The 13695-nt window shown below is 43.4% G+C and overlaps 1 long non-coding RNA gene across 1 annotated transcript in view; it reads left to right on the top strand.

Moving 5' to 3' along the window:
- LOC109273028 (uncharacterized) overlaps positions 1-13695 on the top strand; it is a 91688-nt gene that overhangs the window by 64885 nt on the left and 13108 nt on the right. The window contains exon 3 of the long non-coding RNA XR_002082718.2: positions 1400-1679. This is a non-coding gene — a long non-coding RNA (uncharacterized LOC109273028). The remainder of the gene's footprint in view (positions 1-1399; positions 1680-13695) is intronic.

Raw genomic sequence — 13695 nt, 5'->3', positions numbered from 1 at the left:
AACGCTAGAATTAAAGCACCCCCTGGGACTACTTATCATTTGGGTTGGGAAATTGGGCAGGCGCATATCTTTCCAAGTTATTTTCTAGGATGACCATCGTATCTTGGCTTCCAGAACGTGCATCCCTTGACAGCAATCCTCGAGTCCTGAGCACTCATCCAACTTAACCTTGTCCCTCAGGCTTTCTCCCGAAGAAGGGACATCTCCCCTGTCTCAGATCTGTGTGCTCATCAGAACCCGGGGTCAAAAGCGGGTCACTTTTTCCTCCTTCTTGAGGTGGCAGTAGGAGCATTGGGTTAAAAGTCTGTTTTCTACCCTTAGGTTTTGGTTCTGGAAACTTGTGAGGGCAAAAAAAACCCAGACTTGGGCTTTGTATTGGTGTCCCACAGCTGCCATAACAAAGTGCTGCAAACCGACAGAAACTTATTCTCTCACGGTTCAGGAGCTAGAAATCCAAACTCAGGATGTCAGCAGGGCTGGTTCCTTCTTGGGGGCTCTCAACAGAGGGAGCATCTGTTTCGCACCTCCCTAGTGGCCTTGGCTCACGGAGGCACAATTCCGGCCTCTGCCTCCCTCTTCACATGGCTTTTTCCCCATGTGCCTGTGTCCAAATTTCTTCTTCTAAGGATGCCAGTCACTGAATTAGAGCCCACCAGTCGACCTCATCGGCAAAGACCCCATTTCCAAATAAGGTCCATTCATGGGTGCTGGGGCTGGGGCCTGCACCCATCTTCCGGGAGGACACGTTCAGTCTACTGTGTCTACTCGTACATCCAGCCCCGGCCTCCTCTTGCCACCTGTGCAGCTTCGGCAGGTCGCGGGGTTTCCTTCTCCGTGAAATGAGAACACCAAACTAGCCGATCTCCTGTCGTTTTCTCTGTTGTACATTCTTGTTCGGGATGCTGCTGTGTGCGTTCTGAGGGCACCTCGTCGGGGTAGGGAGAAATAGCAACCCGGGAGGGACTCAAATTGTAAATGTGACCCTCAAGATCTTTCAATTATTTCACTCCCAAACTGGGCAGTGGTTGGTGAGGGAGGCTGACACCGAAAGCCGTCAAATGCTCTGCCCTCAGACCCACGCGTGGAATTTTATCCCTGGGCATCCAGGGCACAACGTTCCCTGGGCTGGCACTCAGATATCCGCACGTCCCCCGGAGCAGGGAGGGCTCAGAGAAAACCCCCTGATTTCAGAAAGACAAGCAAGGGTCGGGCAGCTCACAGGTGTTCTGGGACCTGGGGCTTGGCCTCTCCAGAGTGGCCAGCAAGGAGGTCAGACCTGAAAGCGTGACCTGGGCTCATAAGGGCCACCCAGGTCCCCCACCCTTCTCTCTGTGTCCCCCTCTGGATAGTGATGCTCTTTTCCTCGCTTGAGTGTTGTTGTTTTTTTTCTCATTCCCAGGGTGGTGACGTCCCATCTGCCGTCTCCCCGCCCCTGCCACCAGCCTATTATTCATCATTTATTCTGGAAACTTCTCCCCGGGGCGCGCGGGAGCCAGGCCCGCGAGGATGAGGTGCGGGCCGCGCAAGGGTGACTTCCCCACGGACGCTTTCTTCAAAGAACTGGGCCTACAGGCCAGACGTCAAGGCACAACATGCTGAGGCCGAGGACGAAGGCGTCCGGGAAGATCTGTACTCGTCCCAGCGGGGGCCCCCGGGAAGCCTTCCCCGAAGACGCAGGGGTAAGTGGGAGTCATCAGTGGGCTTTTCAGGAGGGTGAGGCATTCCATCCCGAAGGTAAGTGAGCAGACAGAAGGCGGGAACGGCAAGCTGAGGGCTGTATGACTCCTGTGCCCAGACTGGCGGGTCACGAAAGCGGGGGACGGCCATGGAAATTGCTTCCTGCAGCGTTTCCTACTGATCCAACTTCATCTTAGAACTGGTTGTAAAGAGGAGGCCGGGCTAGTCCCCAGGCTGGGCGTGTTCCACTCCTCACTCTCTGAAGTCCGCGTATAGCATTGAAGGGGTTTAAAATATGTGCCGTGATCGGTCTTTCTCGGTTGGCTTCTGGATGTTTCCAAGGGGAGGTTGGTGGGCAAGCCAGATGCGAGCCTCCCACGACGTTCCACCCCGGTGGGAGCGCTGACTCGAGAAAGCAGCAGCCTTGTTGGGGGGGCGGGGGGGGGGGTGGGACCTTATAATCCTCCACCAGTGAAGATGCTGCTCGAGGCCTTTGTCTGCTCACTGAGCCTCTGGGGGTCAGGCCTGTCCTTGACCCCATCTCCCAGGCAGTCAATTCAATCTGGCCAGAAGCGTCCGCTTCCTTGAAGAAAGCTTAGCTGTTCTGCAGGGCTCTCCTCGCCACCCCGTGTACCCTCCGTGGATCCCTCTAAAAGCCTCTGGGACAAATGAATAAGCACACCCCATAATTGGTGTTCTCTTGGTATTCTGTTCTTCATCATCATCATCACCATCCCTTCCCATGGACAAGGCTGCTCGGACTTTGTGCTTGACGTCACTATAGTGAGGATGCACATTCTTCTCGTATAATCTGCCTGTAAAGGCCGTGAGCGTAAAGCTCTCAGGGCCGCCGCTGCAGGTGGCAGGATTGAGACGGGCTCAGCGGCCACACTCTGCGTCCCTCTCCACGTTTACACCTGCTGCTCTCAGCCAGTGCTGGCCGAGTTTGGCGGGGATGCAGACAGAGATGTGGGCCACCCTTTATGTGCAACGTCGGCTCCAGGGTGTCCTGTTGGCTTACTGACATTTTCTTAGAACCTGCGTAGCAGGCTAAGACTCTTCCTGCCTACCCTGCCTGCCTTCTTGCCTTCTTTTCCTTCCCTTCTTCCTTCCTTCCTTCCTTCCTTCCTTCCATCCTTCCTTCCTATCTCTCTTCATTCCTTCCTTCCTTCCTTCCTTCCTTCCTTCCTTCCTTCCTTCCTTCCTTTTTTCTTTCTTTCTCTCTCTCTTCTTTCTTCTTTCCTTCCTTCTTTCCTTCCTTTCTCTCTCTGCTTTCTTTCTTTCTTTCTTTCTTTCTTTCTTTCTTCCTTCCTTCCTTCCTTCCTTCCTTCCTTCCTTCCTTCCTTCCCTCCCTCCCTCCCTCCCTCCCTCCTGCTTGCATTTTCTTTCTTTCTTTCTTTCTTTCTTTCTTTCTTTCTTTCTTTCTTTCTTTCTTTCTTTCTTCTGCTTCTTCTTTCTTTTTCCTTCTTCCTTCTGCAGGGGCAGCTACGTGGTGGTCTGGTGGCTCTGCCTGCCTCCTGCAGCTCCCTGGCCCCCAGTAACTCCCTCGCACAGCTAAGCCTTTCTTGGTGTCTGTTTCTCAAGGGCCCAAACCAACAGCCTCCCAGCAACTCTACCAGGAGGGCACGTTTCTCCCCACTGCCCTGATGAGGAAACCGAGGCTCAGAGGGATGGTGTAGCTGGGTTTTGAAACCAGGGATTTCTGGCTCCTCTATCTGATCTTTCCACCCTACCGTGAGGCCTTGTCCTCCTGTGGCACTTGTTCCTTGTGGAGAGTTCTTCCTGTGTTTATCTGTTCTTCTATCAGCTTCCATGGCTTATAGGGTCTTGGTCATCTCTGGAAGCCCAGTTCCTAGCTCAGTGCCCTATACAGCAGGTGCTAAATAATTGTGAATAAGTTCAAATATCTAGTTGCTGAGGTCTTTGTGGCCCTGGCTCCTCCAGAGGGCCTTGCTTTGCTCCCCTGCCCCCCATGCTGACCGCTCTGCCTTGGACCCCAGTGCACCTGCAACGCTCACCATAGCGGGGACTTCATTACTCTAACAGACCACGTGTTCTCTTCTTGGGTCTCCAAATAGAGGCATTGCAAGTCTATTCCTTAAAGTCGGGATGGTGTCTGCTTCTTCCGTATCCCACACACCTACCAGTTGGGGACATCTAGTAGACATGCGGTCAATAGCTTTTGATTGATTTTAATTAATTAATTTGTCAACTTTGTTACATATTTTCTCTCCATCCTGACCCCCACCCTGACATAGACTGTTAGGCTCTAACAGGTCTTTCAGCTTCTGGGATTTGTTCTATTCTGGTATATCTTTATACATTCTCAATGGGGGCGATATTGTCCTGAAAGGAGCAAAAGTCAGTCCTTGGAAGGTGAACAAAACCTTATTCATTTCATGTATAAAGCACAGAGATACCATATATCTGTGGTATTAAAATTCTGTAGGAAGTGGTTCCGGAAAAAAATCTTAAAAAGTTCCTGGTAGGGAGGTAGAGTGGGGTGGTGGGGCAATAAGGAGAAAAAAAGAAGTTGAATGACACAACCCTGGGGGTTGGATGGGACTGTGGTACAGGGACCGTGTCTGTCTTGTCCACGAGAATGTCCCCTGGGAACCTGGCACAGCATATGTCAAAGAGTCCGTAATCTTATTAATTAGCCTTTACTGAGTAATTAATTTATTAATCCATCTTTATTTATGGAGTGGATGAATGATTGACAGAGTTGGGGAGATTTTCGAAAAACTTGCTGTATATGGATGGGTTCTACACTGGAGTAGCCAATCTGATCAAATGCCCACTACCAGTTTTTCTTTCCATATCTATTTTTAAAATTTTTTTGAAGGTATTTTTTAGAGCAGTTTAAGGTTCATAACAAAATTGAGAAGAAAGGACAGATATTAGCTGTATGCCCTCTGCCCTCATACATGCATAGCCTCCCCCCCCCCCCATTATCAGCATTAGTCACCAGAGTGGTACATTTGTTACAACTTATGAACTCTACAGTGACACATAATCAAAGTCCATAGATTAAATTAGGGTTCACGCTTGGTGTTGTGCATTCTGTGCATCTGGGCAAATATATAATAACATATATCCATCATTACAATATCATACAGGGTGTTTTCATTGCCCTGAAATTTTCCTATATTTTGCCTATTTATTCCTACGTATCCCCCAACTCTCTAAACCTTTGGCAACTGCTGACTTTTTCATTGTCTCCGTCGTTTTTCTTTTTCCGGAATGTCATATAGTTGGCATCATATAGTATGTAGCCTTTTCAGATTGGCTTCTTTCACTTAGGTTGCGTATTTAAGGTTCCTCCACATCTTTTCATGGGTGATAGCTCATTTCTTAATTGTTGGTTTTTGTTTTTCATTAAGATATAGTCAACGTGCAGTGTTATGTCACTTTTAGGTGTGTAATGATTCAACAATTGTACACATTTCTCAGTGCTTGTCGCTCTAAGTGTACTCTTAATCCCCTTTACCTATCTCACCCTTCTTCCCACCTACATCCCTCTGGCAACCACCACTGTGTTCTCTATATTTAATAGTCTGTTTTTCGGTTTGTCTCCTTTTTTTCTTTGTTTTTTTTTTTTTTCTTAAATTCCACATATTAATGAAATCATATGGTCATTTTTTTTAGTGCTGGGTAATATTTCATTGTTTGGGCATACCACAATTCATTTATCCCTTCCCCTAGCAAAGGCTATCTTGGTTGCTTCCAAGTTTTGGCAGTTATAAGCTATAAACACCTGTATGCAGGGTTTGTGCGGGCATAGGTTTTCAGTGCATTTGGGTAAAATGCCCAAGGAGCATAACTGCTAGATTGTACAGTAAGAATATGTTTAAATCTGTAAGAGACTGTCAAACAGTCCTGCAAAGTAGATGTACCATTTTATATTCCCACCAGCAGGTGAATGAGAGTTCCTTTTGCTGTACACCCTTGCCAGAATTTGCTCTCATCCGTGTTCTAGATTTTGGCCATTCCAATGGGCATGTGGTGGTATCTCATTGTTTTAATTTGCCATTTCCCTGAAGACCTCTGACGTGGGACATCTTTTTATATGCTTGTTTACCATCATATACCTTCTTTGATGAGGTGTCTGTTAAAGTCTTTGGCCCATGCTTTAGTCAGGTTATTTTCTTATTGTTGAGTTTTAAGAGTTCTAAGTGTATTTAGGATAACAATTCTTTACCAGATGTGTCTTTTGAAAAAATGTTCAACCAGTCTGTAGCTTGTCTTCTAATTCTGTTGATATTGGTTTTTGTGTGTGTGAAGCAGACTTTAATTTCATTGAAGTCTAGCTTAACTATTTCTGTGGCGGATTGTGTCTTTCATATCCAAAAAGGCATCACCACCCCCAAGGTCTTCTAGGTTTTCTCCTACATTATCTTCTAGGAATTTTATACTTTTGTGTTTTACATGTAGGTCTAGGATATGTTTTGAGTTCATTTTTGTGAAGGGTGTAGGATTCATTCTTTTCATATGACCATTCGATTGTTCCAGAACCATTTGTTAGACTGTCTTTGCTCCTTCATATTGCCTTTGTTCCTTGATCAAAGTTTAATTGACTTGATTGATGGGGATTTATTTCTGGGCTTTCTACTCTGTTCTATTGATCTGTCTTTCTATTCTTTCACTAACACCACACCATTTTTATTACTGTAGATTTATAGTAAATCGTGAAGCTGGGTAGCTCCATCCTCCAACATTGTTCTTCTCCTTCAATATTATGTTGGTTACCCTGGGTCTTTTGTCTCTCTGTAAAATAACTAGCTGGGATTTTGACTGAGATTGCATTGAATCTGTAGGTCAAGTTGGAAAGAACTGACATCTTGACAATATTGAGTCTTCCTATCCATGAACATGGAATATCTCCCCATTTATTTAGTTCTTTTATTTCTTTCATCAGAGGTTTATAGTTTTCCTCATACAGGTCTTGTACATGTTTTTAGATTTATGTATTTTTTTAATTTTTTGTTGGTGCTACTGTCAATAGTATGTTTTAAATTTCAGATGCCACTTGTTCATTGTTGGTATGTAGGAAAACAATTGACTTTTGCATATTAATCTTGTATCTTGCAGCCTTGCTACAATCCTTTATTATTGCCAGGAGTTTTGTTGGTTATTTCAGATTTTATACATAGACAGCCATGTCATCTGTGAGTAAAAAAAGTTTAATGTCTTCCTTCCCAATCTGTATACTTTTCATTTCTTTTTCTTCCTGATTATATAAACAAGGACTTCCAGTATCATATTGAAAAGGAGTGGTGAGAAAAGATATCCATGCTTTATACCTTAGTTGCAAAGCTTCAAGTTTCTTATTATTAAGTATAATGTTATCTGTAGGGTTTTTTGTAGGTAGCTTTTATCAAGTAGAGAAAGTTCCCTATCATTCCTACTTTACTGAGGGTTTTTGTCATGAATGGCTGTTGGATTTTGTCAAACGCTTTTTTTTTTTCATCTATTGATGATTATGTGGTTTTTTTTTTTTTAGTCTTTTGATGTGATGGATTACATTAATTGATTTTCAAATATTGAACCAGCCTTACATATCTGAGATAAATTCCACTCGGTTGTGGTGCATAATTCTTTTCCTCATCCTTTTTTTGGATTTGATTTGCTACTATTTTATTGAAGATTTTGCATCTATGTTCAAGAGAGATGTTGGTCTATAGTTTTCTTATAACATCTTTGGTTTTGGTATTAGGGTACTATTTACCTCAGAGAATAAGTTACTGAGTATTCCTCTGGCTTTTATCCTCTGAAAGAGATTATAGAAAATTGGTATAATTTCTTCCTTCAGTGTTTTGTAGAAGTGACCAGGGAACCTATCTGGGCCTGATGTTTTCTGTTTTGGAATATTATTAATCACTAATTTAATTTATTTAATGGATGTAGGCCTATTCACACTATTTTTTCTTACGTGAATTTTGACAGATTATGTTTTTTAAGGAATTGGTACTTTCATCTAAGGTATCAAATTCGTGGGCATAGAGTTATTCACAGTATTCCTTTATAATACTTTTAGTTTCTACCAGGACTGCAGTCCTCCCCCCTTTCATTTCTGAAAGTCCCCCCCCCTTTCATTTCTAATATCAGTAAGTTGTGTTTTCTCTATTTTTCTTAGCCTGGCTAGAGGCTTTCAATTTTATTGATCTTTTCAACTACTCACCATGTTTTAACTCCCAACAAGTGAATTCACTTTATACCTAGTCATTCTCACATTTGTCTCATGGGATGGTTCAAACTGGAGAGTTAACCCAGATATCTAAAATCATTAACCTAGTGATTGTATTCATAGGAAGCATCGAAGTAGAATTTGGGTGGAACATTGTCATCAGAAGAAATATTTTGGAGAGATTACTCTCACTTCAAATGGATCTTATTTTGGAAGTGGCAGCTTATAAAGCAGGAACTGGGGGAGGGAGGAACGGCATTCTTCTAGGAAGAGACTAAGAGTTTCTTCTGAATTTTATTTCAACATTAAATTGCAACATTGAATTGCATTTCTACAGCAAGAGCATCACTTTTACTTAGATTAAGCTTTTGGGTGGGAAGGTGCTAATGGAGATTATGGAAGAGTATAAAGGACCCTCACCTCAGCGCCTGGGTGGCTCAGTCGGCTAAGCATCTGACTCTTGATTTTGGCTCGGGTCATGATCTCATGGTTTGTGAATTCCAGCCCTGCATCCTGCTCTGTGCTGACAGCATGGTGCCTGCTTGGGATTCTCTCACTCGGCCCCTCCCTCCTCAGAATAAATAAATAAAATTAAAAAAATAATAAAGTACTCTTCCCTCTAACTATCCCTGGGACCATTATTGCTCTTGGGAAGTTTCCTCATGTGTAAAAGTAATTATACCTATTTCATTAGTGATACTTTTATTATACTTATTTTACAGGTGTGTAAAACTTGGGCTTAACAATTTAAATACAGTGTAAACATCTATTAAGGATCAAAACGAGGATATTAACCTAGGCCTAGCTACTTACAAAAGCCAGGCACCTCTTGCCATCACCTGTAGGCTCTATAAGAATTCATGGAGACGTGCCTGGGTGGCTCAGCCAGTTAAACGTCCAACTTTGACTCAGGTCATGATCTCACAGTTCATGGGTTCAAGCCCCATGTTGGGCTCTCTGCTGGTGGCTTAGAGTCTGGAGCCTGCTTTGGATTCTGCATCTCCCTCTCTCTCTGCCCCTCCCCTGCTCATGATCTGTCTTGGTCTAAAAAATAAACATTAAACAATTAAAAAAAAAAAGAATTCATGGATTTAAAGATGGCAGGGCTGTAATGTAATCAATTTATTAAGAACTTTCTGCTTTTGTTGTTTTCAGACCATAGCATCTTAATTAAGTGGCCCAGAACATCGTGACCCATCCAGATGACTGGAGTTGGGTGATAAAGGCCCAACAGAAAAGCCCTACTCCTATATTTCCTTATTTATCCTGCTTCTCTTGGCATCTTAGCCTGGGAAATAGTTAAAAATGTCAATAAACATAACATACAAGTAGTATGCCCTTAATTGTTGTTAGTTATTTTTGCCCACACTCAGGGTCCTCTAGACTTAGGGTCTTAGTTCCTGGGGATTTTAAGTAGATATATTTGACTCAAGAGGCTGAAATGTTCTGGGAGACTTCTGTGTGTGTGTGTGTGTGTGTGTGTGTGTGTGTGTGTGTGTGTGTGTGTGTGTGAGAGAGAGAGAGAGAGAGAGAGAGAGAGAGAGAGAGAGAATCCTACTACTGTTGGTAATTGGAGTGAACGTCATTCATGCTGATTGAGTATGGCAACATCATTTGTGACGTAAAAAGTCAACTTTCTAAATGAAGTTATTTACTGATCCCTCCTCCAAATTCAATGACATAGTAGGAAAGGGGCAGGGGAAATAAAAGTATATTAAAACTTCTCCAAGTCTGCAAGGCACATTTGTTGGCATGCTCGGACTGCAGAGCCTCATCTCAGGACAGGATCCTTTTTATGCTGGAGTTCTCTATCAGTCTGGATTTGCACAGGGAAATGGAACAACTCTAACTATTCTAGGAATAAAGGGCTTTAAGCTAGGAATTAGGGTTTATATGAGTAATGGAAGAGGTTGGGTCACAAAGGTCAGAAAAGTTGCTACAAAAAATCAGGAAAGCTGCACCAGAAGTTTAGGGAAGTAGATACTGAAGACCTCAGGCTTCTCAAAAGCTTCTAAGGAAGTTGCTGTAGTTGTTAAGAATTCTGCAGAAGAAGTTTCTGCCAATTGGCTTAGTCTGCAGTAGCAGAACAGGTGATTCACAAGTACTGGCTGAGAAGCAACTGTGGATCTCACGTCTGCTCACATGTCTGCTGTGAAGAGAAGAATGGCCTGTGTTCCCAGCGCACCATGCAGGTCTCATTGGCAAACCCTGACTTGGAGCCACACAAGGGAGGGATTCTGGGAATTGTGGTTTCCCAATCTTTGGAAGGGTACAGCAGGTGATAAAACCATGTTGATAAAAGGCCATTCACTCCAGATGGTGTCCAGGTTGGGCTTTTATGTCAATATTCTCTCTGGTGTCATTATTACAGGCAGACTTGACAGAAGGCAGGTCTAGGAGCCTCCCTTTCGCATGTCATTTTCTCTTCCAGTACCATGGTCTCCCCTAAAGACTCTCCTTGCCTCCCTTCCTTCTTAAACCAGTCACCAGGAGGCCCTCATCTACTTGCCTCGGGTTTTGCTTAACTCTTAGCTGTGGGCTGATTCACTACTAAGTGGTTACCCACCTTTTCATCTGAGATGATTCATGTCTTATAGGGTATCTAGCATTTGTCACATAGTAGGGCCTCTGTAAGTTCCTCTCTTCCCTATACTAGATACTTGGTGGTTTTGTCCATCTATTATCCATTCATTCTTCTATGGGTCAAGCTCCGTTTGTGATGGCAAACATCCCTTTTTCATTCCACAACCATGTGTCCATTTGGTTTGGATAAGCCTGATCACTGCTTTGGTTCCTTTCTACCCACCCTTGCACCTGCTTTAGGAGTGAGTATATGACTTGGACTGGGACAATGTTTGCCATCCCTCCAGTTCTTATGATTGGCTGAGAGATGGGCATGTGACTCAGGTTGGTCCAGTGAGAGTCAAACCTGGAAATTGTGTGGGAACTATGGGAAAGAGAAGCCCTACCTCCCGCCCACTTTTTTTTTTTTTTTTTTTTTTTGCCTTGGTGTGATTAATGGTGAAATGTAAGCCGAGAGATGCTGGAGGCTTCTTTGTCTCTAAAAATCAGGAAACTGCCTGAAATGAAGCCGTCACGTAAAGGGGAGTCCAGGGAACGGAGAGAGTCCTGACAACTTTGTGGGGTCCCTCGATTCAGTTTGGGCTAAGACTTCTGGACATGCATGCCCGTGGTTAAGCCCTCATTCTTGACCTTCATCCCACAATGATTCTGGAGCCAAAAGTAAGACATTCTGAAGAGCAAAAGGGAAGATTTCAGATCAAGAGTAATACAACCGCAGCCTGTACCGGGAAAAAGGGCAGGGATGTTTAAAAGTTGCTTTAGACACAACGTACCAGCACCATGCATTTCTCATGCTCTTCTCGGACCTTTCCAGAATCTTCCCAGAGTCCTTAACATCTTTAAGCCCCTCTTATACCAGCTTTAGTGAAATTTTCTTTACCTCAAACCCTGGAATTTAAGAAAAATAAGACATGCCATGTCCGATATTTTTGCTCTAATAATTAACAGTATAAGTATATGCCAGACAATGACCCTACATCTACTGAGACAGTATTGGGTATTTTCTGTTCCAGTGGCTTTTTCATGCTAAAAAGTCTGAGTCCTTACTAATGTTTTGTACATTATTTCAAAAGGATGTATTTCACCTATGGGAGGGCTACAGTAGGCTTGGTGATTTGACCTGTGACTACACTTGTCACGTATTTTAGTGTTTTTGTTAAAGTTTTGCTTTCAAATAATTGAATCTTTAGTATACAGCCTTGGGGGAATTACTTGCCTCTCTAGTTCAGCGTCTGTTATCACAGAGGACTTAATATATGTATGCTATGTACTACAAAATGCAAGTTCAATGTTAAAAAGAGTCCTATGCAGAAAAGCCAAAATGAGGATGCTTCTGAGTTACGATCATAGAAGCCCAGTGTCTGGGTCCAGAGAGATGATCCTCTGTGCTAGTCAGACCACACAGAGCAGTGTGGGGTGTGCTCAGCTGCATGGCCAAATTGCTGCAAGAAACTCTGCAATGGAGCCAAATTCTAAGGACTTTGATAAATTAGAACAGTCTGGAGGAGAGTGGTGGGATACCGGGTCATAGGAAACCCCGACAGATAGTCAAAGGATCCAGGAATGTTTAGTCTGGAACACACAGGGCTTGAAGAGAATATGTGGTCATCTGCTCGTTCTGTGTGGTTCTGAAGGCTGAACCAAGCCAGTGAGTGGTAGATGAAGGAAGACAGGGTATAAGTGTCTGGGGACGGTCACAGTTTGAGGGGTTGGCCTGACCTGGCCACCAGGAGACTTGGCGGGCAGAGCAGTTAAGGGCTGCCGTTCTGGGGTTAGGCGCCTTGGTGAGGCTCCTGCTTAATAGATGTGTGACCTTGACAGATTCCTCATTTGGAAATTAGAACAATGATAGTGCCCACCACATAGGAATGGTTACGGGGCTTAACCATGGATGGGAAAGTTTGTAAGACTGTGGGCTATGGTAAGCGCAAAGACCACACCTAACAGATTGCCAAGCATAATAGGTACAGTTGCCTAAAAACTTGTTTGTTGACTGACTGAGTGAACAAATGAAATAAATGGATCATTCCTAATGTCTCATCCACCTGTGATTCTGGTGCTTCATCAAAAATAGCATTTTTGGAGCACCTGGGTGGCTCAGTCGGTTAAGCTTCCAACTTTGGCTCAGGTCATGATCTCGTGGTTCCTGAGTTCCAGCCCCATGTCGGGCTCTGTGCTGACAGCTCAGAGCCTGGAGCCTGCTTCTGATTCTGTGCCTCCCTCACTCTCTTCCCCTCCCCCGCTCTCTCTCTCCCTCTCTCTCAAAAATAAACCGATATTTAAAAAAATTAAAAAAGTAGCATTTTCTTTTTTGGGTTTTGATATACACATTTTTATTTTTTCTATTTTCATGGGTTTTGATATATATCATATGCATGTTATATATAATAATTTGTAATTATATGATATATAACAGAAATTATAAATGTATAAGTATATAAATCGATACATAAATAACAAAATATAGTGTTTTGTGTATGTGTGTGTGTATATATATATATATATATATATATAGTTACAATTTAAAATTATAGGGAATCAAGAAGCAGGAAAGAGAAAAACACCCATCATGATCTCATCTATCACAAATAGCCACTAACATTTCCTTTGATTCTTTTTCCATATCTTTGCTTACATCATGGGAATCACAGTATGTACAGATTTTGTATCCTGTATAGGTTTTCCTCCTCCTCCTCCTCCTCCTTTTTAATTTTGACTAAACATTACATGATAGTGTGATTGCTTTCGGTGTCTGTTTATTCGTTTGCTACTTCAACCTTGAGCATTGGTTGACCACCTACAATGTGTCCAGGTCCAGAAACAGAGTGACGAACAGGCGATTGTTCTTGACCTCCATTTTCCCAGGTGCTAGATGTTGGGTTCACAAACAGTGAATAATGGGATAGTAATTAAAACCCCCCCTTTTTTTTTCTTACCATGTTCATTGAAACGCTTGCCCCAAATGTGTATTATCAACAGTTAACATGTGTTTCTTTTGACCCTTGGAGTAGAAAATCTTCCCCAAATAATCAGTTCGTTTGCCTTTAACAATGCTTGCCTCCCTGCCGTAACCACCCGATTGCTTGGGGCTGCCAATACACACGCTGCTCAGCTAGACATGTTCCCAGACGATGCTTAATTAAATCCTTTAATTATTAGCCACTCACCACATTTGCATCATTCCCTAGCGCTTAGCAGCAGAATCACTTAGGGGAAGAAGCCAGCCTCCTGTCTGTCCAAGTCACTGC

The sequence above is a fragment of the Panthera pardus genome, unplaced genomic scaffold (assembly GCF_024362965.1).
Source record: "Panthera pardus isolate Hobbes unplaced genomic scaffold, ASM2436296v1 HiC_scaffold_22, whole genome shotgun sequence".
Classification (NCBI taxonomy): domain Eukaryota; kingdom Metazoa; phylum Chordata; class Mammalia; order Carnivora; family Felidae; genus Panthera; species Panthera pardus.
The sequence above is the reverse complement of the archived record's forward strand: the minus strand, read 5'-3'. Positions and strand labels throughout refer to the sequence as shown.